The following is a 21,447-nucleotide window of genomic DNA, read 5'->3' as shown; positions in this document are numbered from 1 at the left end:
TGACGCGCGGCACGCCGAGGGGCGGCCACAAGCAAGCCGGGAGATTTCCCGGCTTGCGGTACCGACCACACTTCAATAAAGTGTGTCGTAGTGTACTTTCGTTATTTCATCATCAATAAAGCAGGTAAAATGTCTGATATTGATTCCAGGTGTGGCATTCGCATTTGGAAGCTGTTGCTATGAACCCAGAACATGCGCTCAAAGGAGCTCTCAATGCAAGTGAAAAAGGGCATCCTTAGGCTGCCAAAAAAAAAAATCCATCAGAGAGATAGCAGGAGCATTAGGAGTGGCCAAATCAACATTCTGAGAAAAAAAGAACGCACTGGTGAGCTCTGCAACACAAAAAGGCCTGGATGTCCACGGAAGACAGCAGTGGTGGATGATCGTAGGATCCTTTCCATGGTAAAGAAATCCCCTTCACAACATCCAGCCAAATGAAGAACACTCTCCAGGAGGTAGGCATTTCATTATCCAAGTCTACCATAAAGAGAAGACTTCACGAGAGCAAATACAGAGGATTCACCACAAGGTGCAAACCATTCATAAGCCTCAAGAATAGAAAGTCCAGATTCGACTTTGACAAACAATATCTAAAAAAGCCAGCCCAGTTCTGGAACAGCATTCTTTGGACAGATGAAACTAAGATCAACCTGTACCAGAATGATGGGAAGAAAAAAGTATGGAGAAGGCTTGGAACGGCTCATGATCCGAAGCATACCACATCATCTGTAAAACACAGTGGAGGCAGTGGGATGGCATGGGCATACATGCATGGCTTACAATGGCACTGGGTCACTAGCCTTCATTGATGATGTGACAGAAGACAGAATCAGCCGGATGAATTCTGAAGTGTATAGGGATATATTGTCTGCTCAGATTCAGCCAAATTCAGTGAAGTTGACTGGACCGCGCTTCACTTTACAGATGGACAATGACCCAAAACATACTGCAAATGCAACCAAGGAGTTTTTTAAGGCAAAGAAGTGGAGTATTCTGCAATGGCCGAGTCAATCACCTAATCTCAACCCGATCGAGCATGCATTTCACGTGCTGAAGACAAAACTTAAGGCAGAAAGACCCACGAACAAACAACAACTGAAGACAGCTGCAGTAAAGGCCTGGCAAAGCATCACAAAGGAGGAAACCCAGCGTTTGGTGATGTCCATGCATTCCAGATTACAAGCAGTCATTGCCTGCAAAGGATTCTCGACAAAGTATTAAAAATTAACATTTTATTTATGTTTGTGTTAATTTGTCCAATTACATTTGAGCCCCTGAAATAAGGGGACTGTGTTTCAAAATGGTTTAAATTCCTAAACGTTTCATACGATATTTTTGTTCAACCCCTTGAATTAAAGCTGAAAGTCTGCACTTCTATTGCATCTCGGTTGTTTCATTTCAAATCCATTGTGGTGGCGTACAGAGCCAAAATTATGAAAATTGTGTCAGTGCCCAATTATTTCCGGTCCTAACGGTGTGTGTGTTTGTGTGTGTATATGTATATGTATATATATGTATGTATGTATATATTGTGACAAACGGCTTACTCCGGGGCTCCGTCGTTTGTCCGGGACTGTTTAGAACACGGTCTTTTAGGGTAGGTTAAATGATGAGGCGTCACGTACTGTTCCTTTAAACAGGCTATGCCTGGTTTATTCAGTCCCAGGCACTGAGACTGCCACAGTGCATACAACAGAAAACAGATCAAAACAAAAGCTGCTCACCTGAGCGATAACTTAACTTAGATTTCCCTGACTCAGGGTTGGAAGTGGCTTTTCCACTTCCAACATCAAAACACGGTACTTTTGCAGTCTTACACAAATGAACAGAAAGATTGAACCTGTTTGGGGAAGAGGCTTCTCCCCTCTGTAGTTCAGCAGCCTTCCAGCCTCCTGGCTCTTGTGGGGAGACCAGAGCAAACAGGAAATCAGTCTTTCATACCTGATTCCTAATTAGCATGACAGGTGACAGAAATCAGGCAGCAGACAAACTCTGGTCTGGATCTCTCATCCCTCAGTTCCAGCGCTTGCCAAACTGTGGGATGGAGTGTATGTATTATAAGGCTGCACTCCCAGGCCAAACAGGATAGAAACTGTCTAGTATCCTGGGAGCCCTATATACGGAATTTATTACCATCCCCTGGTTTCTGTCACATATCCTCCCCCCCAGCTCAGACCTCGAGGGATGAGCGACCATGGATATTAGGGAGTGCATCCTTGACAACCCGTCAGCATTGCCATGTTTGTGCCCTGACCTGTGTTCCACAGAAAATTTAAAGGGTTGTAGGCTTAGGAACCACCTGGTCACTCTAGCATTCTTTTCCCTGTTTTGACACATCCAGGTAAGGGGTGCATGATCTGTGACCAACCGGAATTTTCTCCCCAACAGGTAGTATTTGAGCGTCTCTACAGCCCACTTTATTGCGAGACACTCTTTCTCTACTATGGAGTAATTTTTCTCCTGGGGATTTAGTTTCCTACTTAAATAAAGGATGGGGTGCTCCTCACCTTGAGACTCCTGGGAGAGTACCGCCCCCAGCCCTACCTCAGATGCGTCGGTTTGGACTACGAACTCTTTGGAGAAGTCAGGTGTGACCAACACTGGTTGGGCACAGAGAGCTTCTTTCAGGCTTCTAAAGGCCTGTTCGGTTTCGGGGGACCACTTTACCATTAGCGGTCCTCTTGCTTTTGTGAGGTCAGTTAGTGGGGTTGCCTTAGTTGCAAAATTGGGAATAAACCTTCTGTAGTACCCAATTAACCCCAAAAAGGTCCTTACTTGTTTTTTTGTAACTGGCCTTGGCCAATTTTGTATCACCTCCACTTTGAGTGTTTGGGGTTTGAGTAAACCTCTGCCAATAGAATATCCCAGATACTTGGCCTCCTCCAGACCAATAGTGCATTTAGCGGGGTTAGCAGTTAGTCCAGCAGACCGGACTGCGTCAAGCACAGCTTGGACCTTTGGAAGGTGGGATTGCCAATCTTCACTATGGATTACCACATCATCCAGGTAGGCGGCAGCATACCGAGCATGTGGTTTTAAAATTTTATCCATCATTCTTTGGAATGTGGCGGGAGCTCCATGTAAGCCAAAAGGCAACACCTTATACTGAAAGAGGCCGTCTGGGGTTGAGAAGGCTGTCTTTTCTTTTGCCCTTTCTGTGAGGGGAACCTGCCAGTACCCTTTTGTTAGGTCTAGGGTTGTGAGATATCGGGCTTTGCCCAGTCTCTCTACAAGTTCATCTACCCTGGGCATAGGATAAGTATCAAATTTTGACACCGCGTTTAGTTTCCGGTAGTCATTACAAAACCTTGTTGTACCATCTGGCTTTGGGACTAAGACTATAGGGCTGTTCCACCCACTTTGGGATTCCTCAATTACACCTAGTTTTAGCATTTTTTTAACCTCTAAACTTATAGCCTTTCTTTTGGCCTCTGGGATTCGGTACGGTTTAAGGTTAACTCGGACCCCCGGTTTAGAGACTAGGTCATGTTCAATTACGTTAGTTCTACCTGGCCGTATAGAGAAGATTTCTTTGTTTCTTTTCACTAAATTCTGAACCTCTCGTTTCTGATGAACAGACAGGGTTTCAGCTATGCTAACCTCTGGGTCAGTTTCTTGATTCTCTGACGGACCTGGGGGTACTAGGGTTAACAAGACTTCTCTATCTTTCCAGGGCTTGAGTAGGTTTATATGGTAAATTTGCTCAGGTTTCCTCCTACCTGGCTGTCTTACCTTATAATTTACTTCTCCCACTCTTTCCAAGACCTCATATGGCCCATGCCATTTAGCAAGGAATTTACTCTCCACGGTGGGAACCAGAACTAGTACCCTATCACCTGGAGAAAAAATTCTGACCCTAGCACCCTTATTATATGTATTCCTCTGTGCTTCTTGAGCTTTCTCCATGTGTTCCCTCACTATGGGTAGGACTGCAGCAATGCGGTCCTGCATCTGGGCAACATGCTCTATTACACTTCTGTAAGGGGTAACCTCGTGTTCCCAAGTCTCTTTGGCTATATCCAGTAAGCCCCTTGGGTGTCGGCCATACAATAGTTCAAATGGGGAGAAGCCTGTGGATGATTGGGGAACTTCCCTAATGGCAAATAACAGGTACGGTAACAAACAATCCCAGTTTTTCCCATCTTTATCAACCGCCCGCCGTAACATGCTCTTTAAGGTTTTATTGAACCTTTCCACTAAACCATCTGTTTGTGGATGATAGACTGAGGTTCTGAGATGCTTGATTTTTAGGAGTTTACATACACTGGCGACACACTTTATTCGAGCTCGGCTAGTCCCACGAATTCGGGTATACCCGGGTGTATTGAGGTTTGTGACTGTTTTCTGCCCGAGTGCATTGAGTTATTTTCCAAGCAGGGATTGAAGCATTTTATTCCCGCTGGCTGCAATACTGCACAGTGTATATATATATACTGCATTACAATTCATGAATTTATGCCATCTGGTAGACACGCGAAGCATTGCAGCCTATTAAATCCTAATCATTATCATTTAACAGATCAGCCGCCCATCAGCCAGGCATGAACCCAGGCTGGGAAGGCAAACGCAACGGGGCTTGTCAGAGGTGAGGAGCGGCGCATTCCAGGTATCTGCCAGGTACATACTGGGTATTTGCTCGAATAAAGTGTGTCGGTGCAGTAGCTCTTTCGTTACTTGGGACATAAATGGTGTTCCCTGGTCAGATAGAATCTCTTTAGGAATCCCGACCCGGGAAAACAGAACTACTAACTCTTTTGCTATGTTTTTAGCTGAGGTGCTACGTAGGGGAACTGCCTCCGGATATCGGGTGGCATAATCTAATATTACCAATATATGCTGATGTCCCCTAGCAGACTTTATTAGGGGTCCTACTAGATCCATAGCAATCCGGTCAAATGGTACCTCTATTATGGGAAGGGGTACCAATGGGCTGCGGTACGCCTTGAACGGGGCGGTGATCTGACATTCTGGGCATGAGGAACAATAATTCGTAATTTCTGCCAGAACCCCAGGCCAATAGAAGCTTCGGAGAACCTTTTCTTTTGTCTTTTCCACCCCTAGGTGTCCCCCCAATGGATGACTATGTGCGAGGTGTAATACTACGTTACGGAATGTCCGTGGTACCAACAATTGTTTAGTTGTAACTGATTTCCTTTTATCAACCCGATATACTAGGTCGTTCTCTACCTCGAAGTAGGGGTAAGCAAGTGACCTATCTGGTTGGCCATGAGTACTATTCTGGTCCCGTATATTTCCCCTTGCTACCGCTAATGTGGGGTCCTCCCACTGGGCCTTCTTAAAACTCCCAGGACTGACCTCTAGGTCAGCGAGGGTCTTATCCGGTTCTGGGGTGGTAAGTGTCTGCTCAACATCTTGATTTGGGGTATTCCCTACCAAAGTAGTGATGGGGAAGGGAATTTTACAGCACTCCTTTTCCCCCTTCTTATTTGGGCCCTCGTCAACCTCCATTTCTGAAAAAGGGAAAGGATTTGTTTCTTCTAATACTTCGTTATGGTCCGCTATTGAACTCTGGGCGCTATTCTGAGCGGGGGACCACATTTTTAGAAAATGGGGAAAGTCGGTCCCTATTAACACATCATGTGCCAGTTTGGGTACAATACCCACCTTGAAATCTAAAGAACCAAACTCTGTTTCAAAAAAAACATCAACAGTGGAATATTCATGATTATCCCCATGTATACAACAAATTGCCACTCTTTGTGAACTGTTTCCCTGTTTCTTCTTAATGGGCAAGAGGTATTCGGACACTAGTGTGACCATGCTCCCAGAGTCAAGAAGTGCCCGAACCCTCTTACCATTAACCTTTACAAATGCCCACAGATGGTTATTCAAGGGGTCCTCTGGGCTAGGGCCCATACATTGGGACAACAGCGAATAAGGTTCCACGCTGTTGCATTGCATGGGCTCATCATTTAGTGGGCAGATTTTTGCTGTGTGGCCCCTCTCATGACAATTTACACATTTAGGTACATAGTCTGTGTCCCACTTAGAGCCTTTTCCCGGCTCCCCATGTTGGCTATTGCCCTTAGTGTGCGAACCACTGTTGCTGGTGCTGCGTGAAGGTGGTCGCCGCTCTTCAGCGCCCCTTAACCCCGGTACCCTTTTACCGTCTCTGGAAGAGTCCTGGAACCTCGGGTAGTGGGGTTGCTCCACGACTGTGGGTTGCTGGTGCTCTTCTGCTGCATTGTACCTTTCTACGAGGGCCACAAGCTCATCCGCATTGTGGGGGTCACTCCGACTGACCCAACGGCGTAAGGCAGAGGGAAGTTTCCTCAAGAACTGGTCCATGACCAACCGTTCCACGATGTGGCTGGCTGAGTTGATCTCGGGTTGTAGCCACTTCCGGGCGAGGTGGATTAGGTCATACATCTGGCTTCGGGTGGCTTTATCCATCGTGAAGGACCATGCGTGAAACCTTTGGGCGCGAACAGCCGTGGTTACGCCGAGGCGGGCGAGGATCTCGAACTTCAATTTTGCATAGACGTTAGCTTCGGCTGGCTCTAGATCAAAGTAAGCCTTCTGGGGTTCGCCGCTTAGGAAGGGTGCGATTAGACCAGCCCACTCAGCTTCTGGCCATCCCTCTCTCTGTGCCGTGCGTTCAAACGTGAGAAGATAGGCTTCCACATCATCCGAGGGTCCCATCTTCTGAAGGTAGTGGCTTGCCCTGGTCATTTTCGGAACTGGGGCTGCCGCTGCCAGTGGAAGGTTACTGATAGTCCCCCTCAGGATCTCGAGTTCCTGCTGAAAGCCCTGAGCGAACCGCTGTTGCTCCTCTCTCAGCAAGCGGTTTGTCTCTTGCTGGTTTGCATTCGCGTTTTGCAGGGCTTCATTCGTCTGTTGCTGGTTTGCATTCGCCTGTTGCTGGTTGGCATTCGCCTGTTGCTGGTTGGCATTAATCTCTTGCTGGGCTATTAGCAGCTGTTGCTGGGCTGCATTCGTCTGCTGCTGGTTTGCATTAGTTTCTTGCTGGGCTATTAACAGCTGTTGCTGGGTTTCATTTGCGTCTTTCTGGGCAGCGACATTGCGTACCAGCGCACCCACCACGTCTTCCATCTTGTTTGCAGAGGATGAAAAAAACTTTTTTTTTTTTTTTCAAAGTTCTTCAACCCGCAGACCCCCTAGTGTTCTGCCCGCATTCTCCACCATATGTGACAAACGGCTTACTCCGGGGCTCCGTCGTTTGTCCGGGACTGTTTAGAACACGGTCTTTTAGGGTAGGTTAAATGATGAGGCGTCACGTACTGTTCCTTTAAACAGGCTATGCCTGGTTTATTCAGTCCCAGGCACTGAGACTGCCACAGTGCATACAACAGAAAACAGATCAAAACAAAAGCTGCTCACCTGAGCGATAACTTAACTTAGATTTCCCTGACTCAGGGTTGGAAGTGGCTTTTCCACTTCCAACATCAAAACACGGTACTTTTGCAGTCTTACACAAATGAACAGAAAGATTGAACCTGTTTGGGGAAGAGGCTTCTCCCCTCTGTAGTTCAGCAGCCTTCCAGCCTCCTGGCTCTTGTGGGGAGACCAGAGCAAACAGGAAATCAGTCTTTCATACCTGATTCCTAATTAGCATGACAGGTGACAGAAATCAGGCAGCAGACAAACTCTGGTCTGGATCTCTCATCCCTCAGTTCCAGCGTTTGCCAAACTGTGGGATGGAGTGTATGTATTATAAGGCTGCACTCCCAGGCCAAACAGGATAGAAACTGTTTAGTATCCTGGGAGCCCTATATACGGAATTTATTACCATCCCCTGGTTTCTGTCACAATATGTATATATGTATATATATATATATATGTACATATATATATATATATATATATACAGTGTTCGACAGACCTATACATTTGCTCGCCCCGGGCGAGTGGAGTTAACCCCCGGGCGAGTAAATATTGGCCCAAGCAGCACACGTTTGGTACTAGGTGGCGAGTAGATTTTTTGGTGATTTGTCAACCACTGTATATATATATATACAGTAGAGGCAACGTTTATTCTAACATTTGCCGTAAACTAGCCGGGTTACATTCTGGGTATGTTCTGGGCTAGTTGGAGGCACGTTTAAGGCATTTCTGCATTGACTAACGACCCATAGGATTAACACAGCAGGGATCCCTGGCATTCCAATTCAGTTTGAATGGGACTGCCAGGGACCCCCGCTGTTAATCTGATAGGCCATTAATCAATGCAGAAATGCTGGGGCTAGTTTAAGGAAAGTTTAAGGCATGTATTCAGAATGTACCTGGGTGTTTCCTGGGTTTTTTGGGGAATTGCCACTGGTTTTTGTTCGAATAAGAGTTGCCTCTACTGTATATACATGCATACATACATACATACATACATACATGAGTATCCGAACACTTGCCTTTGAAAATCTGGGGCAATCTCCCAGTAATGCGGCAACATTTCTGCAAACAGACTAATGGCCCATCGGATTAACACAGCGGGGGTCCCTTGCAGTCTCAGTTTGAAAGGGACTGCCAGGGACCCCCACTGTGTTAATCTGATGGGCCATTAGTCTGTCTGCAGAAATGTCACAGAAATGTTGCAGCATTACTGGGGTATTTTCCCAAGTAAGTGTTCGGATACTCGTGGCTGCATCAGTGTACAATGAGTAATGGGAATTTTCTTGATGTACAAGTGTAACACCCCAATTCCCCCCCGACTGAAATATACTTATGAGTGTATGGGTGCTCAGCAGTTACCTTGTTCTTCTCAGGGTGCTGTGGATCCGTGCAAGCTCTTGGCAAGGAGTGAGAATAAAAATAGTGTGCGCCAGGGACTTTTAACTTTTTTTAAAAACAGCATAACTTCTTCTGGTTGATTACAGGATCCATGGAAAGGCACATCTCTTGAACCGGGTACATGGACATACATTTATGATGCTGTATAACTATTTCTTTAGGGCCCCTGCTTGGGCTCATCCCATTCCCTTAGGGGTGTCAACCCCAAGATAGGCCTTCAGGCATCTGCCTGCTTCTTTGTCCGAATAGTCTTTGAACTAAAGATTTTTATAATTCTTAGGGGACACAGGCCTCCCCTTTGCAAGCCTGTACTGCCACATTTCTTACATTTCTAGGGAGCCTATCTGCAAGGGCACTTCCCTATCTTTCAAAACAACAAAGGAGCTACTACCCTAAAGTACTTTAATACATAACTGTGTACTTACATATTTACAAGTGAGATCCCCTCCTCTGGATCCTCCTGGGTTCTGAGGCAAAAAGGGGTGATCCCTGCCTTATAGAACTTGGGCACCCACTGCTGTTGCTGGGCAGATTAATGGGTGGGCTAAACATTATAATAAGGTCACACCATATCAGGTGACCTTCTGGCAACTTCCAGACTACCAGGCGGTTCCAGACACTAACCTTTAAAACAGATGCATATACTATATATACAAAATGCATACAACTAGGGCCAGTAATGAAATAACCCTTTACCTCCCTTAAGAGACCACGACTTACTGGAATTAAGTTTTGCAAGGGTGCTATACTATGTACTTATATTTTTGTAAGCAAGTTATTCAAGGAAGGCTACAGAAACCAAAAAAAGGGATAGGGAAAATGCATAAGCACAAACTATTAATTTTATTAAGGAAATATGCATACATAATTTCAACTAGTTGGGTTTGTTAAGAAATATAATGTTTCCTAATAAACAAAACAACAAAAAAAGCAGTAGTTTGGAATAGTTTATTAAAAGTCGCCTTTCTTTCAATAGCATAATGCCGTTACTGTTTGCAGTAATATTGAATTTGTATTGACTTTTACAGGAAGAAGGTCAACTTTTTAAATGTAATGTGAAAAAAATGTGTAGTCAGCATTCTTTGTCCATATATCATATAAATATATGTATGTTAATAGAGTGGGTCGATATGTGGCAAATGGAAGAAAATATGCTATAGTTCAAGTGACTGGAAGAAATAACTAAACTAGATTAATAAAGCAGTATAACACAAAGACATCGTGAAGTGAATAACTTGGGTGTAAGGGTGTATTATAAACCCATCAAATTCAAAAGCAAGGGGATAGTTTTAGAGTCTTCCCTTACATACTGTACAGTATATACAGTAGGAGAAAACTAGTTGGGATTGGATAATGAATAAATGGCAGGACGTAAAATTTGATACGTCCGCTTGTTATGAAATACACACTGAGAATTTGGGATGCAGAATGCTAGAAAATATACATTAGGTAATATAAGGTAGAGATGCACAAACTTTTCATTCTGCGCCCCTCTGCATGCTCTCCCCCCTTTGCTCTCGCCCCCCTCCATACCTTGTCTCCGGCGTCAAATGACACGGTAGGGGACACGTGACGTCACGATGCCATGGCACCATGATGTGACATGACCCCGTGGCGTTGTTTGACGCCGCGTTACCATGGCGATGCGTCACCCGAAGCCGTCTGAGACGAGGTAAGGGAACTTAGAGGCCTCGCTGGTCCCCCAGCATTTAATTTAAACCCCCTTATAACGCTGTGCTTGGGGTCCAAAGGATCACATTGCGTTATAAGCGGATCGCATTAGAAATAATGTACAATTGTATGCATTGTACAATAAAGTATTTAAGATACCAATAATCGTGTTGTAAAGTATTCAGAAATACGAAAATTGGGAGTCGCGCTTGCATCGCGTTATAAGCGGATTTGCTTTGTAACGAATCGTGTTATAACGGGGTAGAGCTGTACTTATTTGAATATTAATTATGAGACTAAAGGTTAATTGTTGGGCCAATAATTGTCCTTTGCAACAAAAAAAGGTGTTTTTTTGGATATATTAGTATTAATTTTTACTGATCCAATCTGTGTGTTTTTCATTTCCCTACGGTAAAGTATTTTAAGTGTCATAAGTCGAACTTACTCTATTCAATATGTTGTATATAGTGCATATTGCATGTGTACATTGTCAACATTATAGTTACATGTATGGGAGAGGCGTGTTTGTTAATTTCTAACTAGTAACAGATATATTTGACGTTTCAACTTGCCTCCTAAACAGTTGTCTTCCTGATATTTGCACATATATTGGGGAGGATATATGTTTTTTTCCTTAAACAGTACAGCAAGTAAAATTACAAAATGTTATTCTTTACCCTAATATCTACATATATGTATTATTGGTGGTTTTGTGTGTGTAAAGGCAATTATTCTAACAAGCTATGCCTTTTTGTTATTAAATGGTTTTTGTGTTTAAGAACCTGGTATTGTTACATAGTAGCCATAATATTGCAACTATAATCTAGTATAGAATAGAATGTAGCAAGTCCTGTTCATTAGTTCAATGTTTGTTTAAATAAAATTGTTTAAATGTTTTTTTATTAGGATTGTGTACTCCACGTGATGACGTAACGACGCTGCGTCTGTTGCGTGATGACATGATTGACAGCTTTTGCCGGGAACGCAGGGTATTTAAATGTCCCTGACGGAGGTTAGCTCTGAAGGGACTTTGATTTATGCGCATCACACGCGAAACATGGCTGTCTTGTTGCGCATTATTTAATAAACTTTTTTTGTCACCCTCTATTTCCTCATTTCAACTGGTGGTGCGTCACAGTTGTTTTCTATTTTCCGTCTGTGGACATTTATGGACTGATGTGGGCCATTGATGGATAGTTGGCTTTGCTTTACTTATTAACTCTGGTTATATAATTGGACTAGTACTCCAGAGTTTAAGGATCTGAATAAGCGCTAGAGAGATTACATTCAATAACATATGGGCCAACCATTGGTGGGATCTTTGCTTCGTTAGTTTAAAGTCATGTTATACCCTTTCAAAATACAGCATCAGAATATTAAACATTGTAATTCTGAAATTATTTATTTGCATTTCCTGTATTCATATATTACAATTATTTGAAAAAGTTTGAAAACATTTTCTTTTTAAATGATTTTGATATTTGCATTTTTCATTGGGTTATAGGAGTCAGCAATATACTGTATGATTTTGTGATATCTGAATGGCTGAATTTCTCTGGCATCGGATTCTTCTACACTAGCACAAACCTGTCCATTCTTCCCTCCAAGTATTTTACTAGGCAGCAGCAAGAAATAGGGCAGGCTTTTGCTGTTGAAGCAGAAAATGAAGAGATTAGTTATACATTTCGGTTTACTTCAGCTTCTTTAATAGCTCCAGTGTTAGAAATGGTATCACGTACCCAAGATGAGGTACTATTTTATTCTTTAGGATAAAATATGGATATTATAATATCTTTGTTTTCATTTTTTAGTACAGCTGCTATATTGTACAAATACATTTGAATGCAAACATGAGAAAGGCACTAAAAGATTGAATAGTATTTAAAAAAACATATTAGTAGAGACAACGTTTCGTTCTCATCTGAGACATTCCGCAGGACAAAAAATGTTTTCTCGGGAGGAAGGTCGCTGATGAGACCAAAATGTTAACTCTACTAATATGTGCGTTTCTTTTTAAATATTCAATTTTGGTATGCTTTGGCTCATTTTTGCATATGTACTATTTCAGTGTGTATGATTATATACACTTGGTTTAATGCTCATTTTTTTCTACTATGCCCCCATAATTTTAACGTTTTTGACTTCTTGACTGTGCAGAGTATCTGTAGATGTATGTACATTGAAAGCATTGGATTTAGCACTATTTAATACAACTACTGTAGATTGTATAGCACATGTGGAGTATTGCATAGTATCAAGTAATTCAAGAACCACATCCATATCACAAGATTTTTTTGGACTGCAAATTAATTGGCCCACGCGCTGATATCAAATGTGTTTCCTCATCTAAGGGGAAGTTACATTATTCAATTTACTTTGTGTTGCTTGAGTTGTATTGATGTCTGCTGCCATACACTTTTTAATGACATTCTTATAATGTTAATAAATCAGGATAAGGAGCTTCTTGATACTTAGCTGACCTTTTTTGTGAGGTTTTTTTTTACAACCTAAAGCAAAGAAATGGGGCCAGAAAAGTAGAAATAAAAGTCCAGATCAAATATCCATGAGCAGTTGTCCTTCCTGCCTCGTAAATAAATGTAACAGAAACCTCCTATAAATCTTCAGCAAGGGTTGAAAGCAATGTTTCATAAGAAATCCATTCACGTTCCCTCAAACAGCTGTCACAATCTCACTTAGTCATAACAGAGCTTGTAATGTTTTATTGGTATTTCAGCAATTGAAGGACTATATAAATGTATATACTTGTCTTACTGTATATATTTTGCTGCTGTAAATATAGCACTCTACATAGAACATGCATGAGGAACAGGGAGCAAAAGGGAGTTTTCCAAAGTCACGGGGAATAGACACTTGGATTCCAATCAGATTGCCAAACCTTAAAGGTGGCAGCCATCCCACAAAGCTTTTGAAATAGACACCAGGTTATGGTAGCTGTTACAGTACTTCTCAATACCATTGCGCTGATTTACGGGATCTGCTAATGTTGCTTCGTATCAGCTACAGTGTTACTGCTGTTTAAATGTGTATAAAATTGCTTAAATCCCATGTGAGTGATTTATTAATTGCAAAAAGAAGTTGCTCTGGTAATACAGCCTGTATGTACATTAATCTGTATGATTTGGGCTGGAAATGTGACTGCTGTGTCTGACCTCCTTAACATTCGGTAGCGAAACTTAAAAATCAAAAGAACCCACCTTGACCCCAGTCGGTTTCTTTGTGATATTGTTTTACTAAGCTCCGTTAAATCGGAGCGAATATTGTGATGTTACCTTAACAGGAAATGTCTGTTATCTGCCCGGAGTTAACTCCTTCTTTAAAATGTATACAAAAATAATGGCCATATAATGCCTGGGAAATACAGTATACTCATTTAAAACAGCGGCAGGTGGTGACACTTTACGTTTTTTTAAATACAGTTGAAGCAGTGGGTTTCCGGTGCTGAACGTGTTCATTTCAGCTCCAGGCACCCCCTGCTTCCCGAGACACTTATCTCGGAAGGAGGAGCCAGTAGCAGCTACAGCTTGGCTTGGTGGGGCTGTCAATATGACGACTTTAAATTTCCCGCAGGCCAATAGGTAGCCATGACTTCATCCCTTGTGGCTAACTATTGGTCCGTGTGACTGGATCATTTAAACCTGCAGAGACATACCGGCACCCCCTTCCGAGGTATGTATCTCAGGAAGCTGGGGCTCCCCAAACCTGAAATCAACCCAGTTCACATCCGCCCGACTCCCTGCTTCTAACCCAGGGAGGAAATATAGGGGCTGCTCCTTTAAATATAAGAAAACAAGGGCAGAAAAGCACTACTACCTATCAAGTCAATTAGCACACAACAGCCATGCCTAATAAATCAGGTGGTGCTCCCCTGGAGTGTGTAATCAACTGATCAACAAAGAAGGGTGGGACTCCCTAAAAGAAAATAATCCCCGTAACTCCACAAAATTGGGACACTCACGGAAGTGTGCAAAAATATTAAAATACACTTTATTGGTATAAGAACAGTGAAAAGGACATACAAAATAAAATTCTAAAAAAGACAGTCACAGAGCGTTCTGGCCCCTTGCTGATAAGTAGGATAAATGCAAAGCAAGCTAATATTAAACCTACAGGGAACTATAAATCATAGAGGGGTAACCCAAGGTCCCCTTCTGAGATATAAATGGCTGTACCTCGGAGCAGTGCACAGTATACTGATATCAAAATAGAACAAGTAAACCGTAAGGGAAAATTCCCAACGTAACCCGGGTGGAAGAGGTTAAGGATTAAGCACGCATCGGATGCACTTCATAATCATTTTTGACACACTGGAGAATGATTGATTGATTATTTATCATCTCCAATATTATTTAATTTGCCTTTTAAGTATAAGGAATTTGTTCCTTATTTTTAACATTAGGCAGATATCCCTGTGTTAACTATTCCCCTGCTACTGCGATGCAGATGAGCCAGGACGGTCCAATCACAGCTGAGCTTATTACCATAGCAATTGGCAACTATAAGAATGTGGGGATGACAGGAACCCGCCCACCCCTGAAGATGTCCCTCTCGGAACGAAACGCACGTCGGGTTGTAGTGACGCAATCCACTTACGTAATTAGCGCGACTGAGGCATGAGGTCTCAGTTTGGAACCGGCAGTCAGTTGTATTTTCTTGGCGCAGTATCATTCTATCAGTCAGCTAAACTAAGATGGTGGCCCTTGGAGGCAACCACTAGCTACAGCTAGCAACTTCCTATTTCCTCACTAATTATTGTTAGTTTATTAAAAGTTATATGGGGCAACCTAGCTCCCTTTTTGCACTGGGAAAGATGTATAAATAATGGCACCTATCAGTTAGACACAACCCGAATACCCTCTGGGGCCTTAACCTGTCAGGCATTTGTCACTTTTTATATTTTGGGATACTTTACTGACACTATATATCCAGCACTTGTGGAGTGCACTCATTTTTATTTATCATGGTACTAACCTCTGGGGTGTCTGAAACCTCAGTACTTTCATCTCACTGAGTTCAGTCCTTGGCTATTTATATTAACATAGCTCAGGACTCACACACTGATGTTCAATGCACAATTTAGGTAATATCTACAACCTTTATATACGGGCTCCGTTGCGTAACCCACACAGCCTGTTCTTCTATCCTATATGGGATTAAGACTCTGGGGTTCAATAGCACTTGAATCCTAAATATTTGTATCTTAACTGGCATATACATAAAGCCCTATGATTTATTTATAAAATATTTTACCAGGAAGTAATACATTGAGAGTTACCTCTCGTTTTCAAGTATGTCCTGGGCACAGAGTTAAGACAAATAATACATGTTTACAAATACAGTTACATAATGAGCAGGGTATACATTATATATAAGACATTGCATGCACAGTTACAGATAATTTATATTATGGGCGAATGAAACAGTTACAGACCAGATTCAAATGTGTGACAGCCTTAGATTTGAAAGAACTTAGACTGGTGGTGGATGTAAGAGTCTCTGGTAGGTTGTTCCAGTTTTGGAGTGCACGGTAAGAGAAGGAGGAGCGGCCGGATAATTTGTTGAGCCTTGGGACCATGAACAGTCTTTTGGAGTCTGATTTCAGGTGATGGGTGCTGCATGTGGTAGGGGGGAGGAGCTTGTTCAGGTAGCTGGGTAGCTTGCACATAAAGAATTTGAAGGCAAGACAGGAAAGGTGAACTTTGCGCCTAGACTTGAGTGATGACCAATCTAGTTCTTTGAGCATTTCGCAGTGATGTGTGTTATAGTTGCATTGGAGAACAAAACGACAAATTGAATTGTAGAGGGTGTTAAGTTTGCTAAGGTGGGTTTGAGGTGCTGAGCCATATACTATGTCTCCATAGTCAATAATTGGCATAGCATCTGCTCTGCGATACGTTTTCTGACCAGGAGACTTAGGGAGGATTTGTTCCTGTAATGTACCCCTAGTTTGGCATAGGTCTTGGTTGTCAGGGTATCAATGTGCATCCCGAATGTTAAGTGGGAGTCAAACCATGTGCCCAGGTATTTAAAACTAGTAACAGGAGTTAGGGTAGTGTTAGTGTTGGTTCTAATCTGGAGCTCAGTCACTGGAAGCTTTAAAAATGTAGTCTTGGTCCCAAACACCATTGTTACAGTCTTGCCAGTGTTTAAAAACAGTTTGTTTTGGGAAATCCAGTTTTCGAGTCTGAAAAAGTCAGACTGAAGTATGTGTTGAAGGTCAGAGAGGCTATGGCTGTGTGCATATAGGATTGTGTCATCTGCATACATGTGTATTGAGGCTTCCTGACAAGCTGTGGGAAGATCATTGATGAACACTGAGAAGAATAGGGGCCCCAGAACAGAGCCTTGCAGGACGCCACAGGTTATATCCAGGGGGTTAGAGTTAGAGCCAGAGATGGACACATGTTGGGATCTACCTGATAGGTATGACTGAAACCAGTTTAAAGCATGCTTCCCTATTCCAGATCTCTGGAGTTTGTTGAGCAGGATAGCATGATCATGATTGGTACATAAGATGCCATTTCAGCGAACCCATACAGGGCTCAGCATCTGGTTCCCAAGCGAAAAATAGGTTTTAATATGATGTTTTCTTTGCAACATTAAAAGTTATTATTTATGATTTATTCTTGTGGAGGTTGGGTGCTTCATTTAGGGATTCTTTTTCTGTATGTGATCTAAGCAGAGCAAAGCCTAGATCTACACCTCACTCTGATACGCAATGAAAAACGTAGCTAAGTTACTTAGAGTGGCGTGTGCAGCAAATTAAGTAAAATGTAGCATACTATATAGTAAATGTATATGTAAGTATCTGTGTGTAGTCAGTATCGCATGAGGCTGTTATGGCATTTCTGAAATCATATAATGGTGTATCGACTCAAAAAGTAGGAAACCGCAGATGTTAATGATCGACAGTCCTATCACAAACAATAGTCCCATAGTTTTTATCAAAGATTAGAATAATCGATACCCATATAAGGCAATTCTTCAGTACAATGTTATCCGCATGTCAAAAAAACCCTAGTTTCGAAAAATAGCATACAAGATATCAGAAGCTGCATACGAACTACCTCCCAAGCATCTTATTCACAGAATCGAGTAACAGTGGTTTGTTTGCAGATGTTTGAATGAAGAGCAGCAAAAGTTGTTTATGCTGCACCATCAGTTCTCAGACGCACAGGAAGAGCAAACACTCTGTGACGTGAACTCAATGTGGCGTTTCGCTGTTAAGGCTTCTTCAGGGGTGTGACTAAACAGACCCAATCACTGTCTTTAAATAGACCAACTGCATGGCATTATCTCTGGAAAATATATGACAACAAAACACAGTATAAGTATATACCAGTTAATAAACCATTATAAACCCATAAAGACTATAGATGAAACCCCTAGATACAGCAGATAAAGCTCAGGTCTTCATTTAACCCTCTGGGGGTGACACTATTTAAATTGAAAATCCATCTGGATGAATTTCTGAGAAGTTCTAGTTCCAAATTGCTTCCCCTGCTACCTAGTTGCACCTTTCCAATGTAGAGCTTGCATGTGCAGTGTGAAAATACCTGGCTACACTAGTCAGCTGTTTATTTTTCAATAAATCTTTGGTGGCATTCCTGATATTGCATGCATTTTAGAGTGTGCGCTTCCTTAACTCCCTAGACGTCATGCCTATATATAAAAGCTGACATGGACACCTCAACCCATAGATAATCCCTGTGGTACGACAGTTAAAGAAATGCCTGACATGGTACTCCTTATTGTGACCACTGTCAATGAAACTTTTTTATAGGGGAATAAATCTACTGCACTTGCAAGAGCCACATGGGTATGTCCCCACTGTTTTATTTTTGGGGACTGAACTTCTATTGAAGGGACCGTGTACATGCTGATGCCTTAAGTTCAAGGCTCTTTTTGCAGTCATCTGTATGTGCGGCTGATGGTCAAAGCTACAGTAGGTCGCAGTCACGGAGTAACACTCCCCAATGCTTTTGAAGAATCAACCGAAACTCACTCCAATTCTCCTTAAATGTTGATATAAATCTCACTGGCGTAGGTGGTGTTCCTGTCTCTGCACAGATTTTCTTCTTGGGGACTGGCAGGCTGTCCTTGTTGCTCTTATTAGCACGATTAAATGCTGGTCTGAAACACCTTTTGCTAGATGCCCTCTTAATAAACATGGGTATAGAACAGTTTATTTTCAGTCGATAGTGTTGTCCTACCAGGATCCCTGTGTTCAAGGATGTCGGATGACAACTTTGATAGTGTAATAGACTGTTTGTGGCAGTGCTCTTTCGAATGACATTCGTTTCTATTCCTCCCTTCGCTTAGACTTGGATGTGTACATCTAAAAAAGTACCCACAGGATGAAAAAAGTAAGAAAACACAATGTACAGTAGTACAATATATCAAGATATCTGTAGTATTCAAAATATACACCAATATAGGAGGTATCCCACTCATCCGGATTTTGCCACAGACTAAGTGATGAATCTATATGCCTGCCTACTATATATGGTCTAACACGCTTATTTTTGTGTTTATTTTTTATGCTTCAGATATATTGTTTTTTTTAAACTTTTTTTTCATCCCCTGGGAGGTTTGATACCGTCTACCAATAGTTGAAAATAATTAGCTACTTTTTGCAGGAGTAAAAACGAATACTACTATACAGTATGATTACAAGATGTTAATTCTTGTAATTTCACTGGTAAGTATGTCAAGAACCGGGGGTCCCCTAAGCGGAGAATAGTGCCATTCAGATCTGGGATATCCACCGATTCCAATTCTGTAAAAAAAAAAAAAAATTTTTAATTAAAGGGAGTCGGTGAAATTGTTTTTTCTATCCCCATTCGTTCTTTTTAAAATATGTTCTTGGGAGATCCTACCATACTGTACATCTGCGCTGGTAAATAGTCCAAGAATATATTTAATTAACATTTGTAAATAATCTCTAGCCCCCTTTTTACAGTGGTGTTTCATTGGCCTTTGCCATCCCTTCATCGTTCTTTTGTGGGTATTGTTCTTAACGTTCTGAAGGTTTTTTTTTTTATTATTATGTGTAAATTCATGCAAAATCTGACATTATTTTATTATACTTTATTCATAGTTATTGAATTTTTTGAAGTAGTTCTATAAATGGAGTAACTTTTTACAGTGTGTGTCCTTTTGCAAATTGAGACAAGATGTGATTTGGTACATGGCCATTCTGAGCCCAAATTCTGGAGTGCACTTTGAGATAAAAAAAAGTTATGATATACTGTACTCCCCCCCCCCCCCCCACCCCCTCTAGGTTTTATAAATCCTATTAAAAATGGACTGTAAGGGCACAAAAAGCATAGAACCTATACATTTGGAAAGATAAAGAAATCTAACTTTCTTAAAAGATCTTTAGGATTAAGGACATCTGCTGTAGATTCGCGATTGCACAAAAATATTACTGTTCACTAACCTGCACGAACTGTTAACACAATTTAATGTAACATCTGTAAAAATTAATCAAGGGAATACATGAAATCTGCATTTCCATTGTAGAAACAAGCTATTACAGGGGACATGGCCATACAGTTGAGTCTAAATGGACCTAAATGGGACCAATACTGTGTCAGATGACGAAAATGACGGATAATACGGAAGTACTATCTGACATTTGCTCCACCTCCCTCCTCCCACTTACCAGGCTTACCGGCGGTAGAGGCAGAAGAGGGGGACTGAAGACCGCAGGAGTGGAACAGGAGAAAGACAGCTGGCGACGGGAGAAGAGGACCATGTCAGCGGAGGAAAGAAGTTGAGAAAGTGGGCGGCAGCAGGAGAAGACATGTAGTCGGAGCAGAGCAGCACAGGAGAATGGCAGAGGAGGAACATGCTGTAATACCGTCAGACGATGGACGTTAGATGCCAGTAAACTTCTGGTGTTACAGTGCGTTCCTCACCTTCCATTCTCCTGTGCTGCTTTGCTCCTGCTCCGATTACGTGTCTTCTCCTGCCACCGCCCGCTGTCTCAACGTCTTCCCTCCGCTGACATGGTCCTCTTCTCCCGCCACCAGCTGTCTTCCAAATGTTTTACTACCGCGGTCTTCTGTCCTCCTCTGGTAAGCCTGGTAAGTGAGATGGGGGGGATGTCTGATAAAACGGAGTGTCGGTTTACCGAAAGTTGGGTAACCAAGACTTTACTGTAATTTATTTATATTTGGTGGTTTTCTGAGCAGAACTGCAAGATATTGAACAGTGATGACTGTGATTAGCAGCTTTGTGTATGAAAGTGTTTCTATAATACCAGACTTAGCAGCTGTGTTTTTTTTTTTTTTTTTCTATACACAATATATTTTTTACGTTTTCAAAGCTTTAGATTTCTGAGCAATGGGAAAGGATCAGTTTGTTTCTATTTCTGGATTTATTAAAACATTTTAGCCAATGCTTTTGATGGTTCACAATGTGGGCACTAAAATATTGGATTTTAAATGATGGAACTTAAAGCTAAAGTTAAAGCTGTCGTTTAACAAAATTAATTAATTTAAAAAAATTAAATGTGTACATCAATACAATCTAGACACTGACAAGTTATTAGCTAAGTTTCCAATCGATCCGTTCTCATGTGATCGATCGGCGAAGATTCGGCTCGGGGTTCACTAAATTCGTCTTGTTTCCTCTTCTGCTGCACTGACAGCCAAAGTTCTGCGAGGAAGATCATGTGACCAGGCAGGCACTAGATTCAATTGGTTCACTGCTAGAGAGAGGGCAGGGCTCAAAAAGGTCATGCTGTTTCAGAAGGGGAAGGGGATGTGACTTTTTGTAAATGGTTGCTATAGGAACAAAATTGCTTGTTACATTAGAATACATTAAAATGTCTTTAAATAGTTTTTATTTTTAAATGCTACAAGTATTTTCTCATAGTACAAAACTGATTTATTAAAAAACACACACATGTAGGATATTGCTTGAATTGCAGCTTTAAATCCTCACAATTCAAAATGTTGACGTGTTCATTTTGATTTAAAGGAT

The 21,447-nt window shown here is 41.9% G+C and overlaps 1 protein-coding gene across 1 annotated transcript in view; it reads left to right on the top strand.

Moving 5' to 3' along the window:
- The window catches only part of APLF (aprataxin and PNKP like factor), a 205,267-nt gene that overhangs the window by 118,070 nt on the left and 65,750 nt on the right, over positions 1–21,447 (top strand). The window lies entirely within an intron of this gene.

The sequence above is a fragment of the Ascaphus truei genome, chromosome 4, assembly GCF_040206685.1.
Source record: "Ascaphus truei isolate aAscTru1 chromosome 4, aAscTru1.hap1, whole genome shotgun sequence".
NCBI classification, from domain to species: domain Eukaryota; kingdom Metazoa; phylum Chordata; class Amphibia; order Anura; family Ascaphidae; genus Ascaphus; species Ascaphus truei.
The sequence above is the reverse complement of the archived record's forward strand: the minus strand, read 5'-3'. Positions and strand labels throughout refer to the sequence as shown.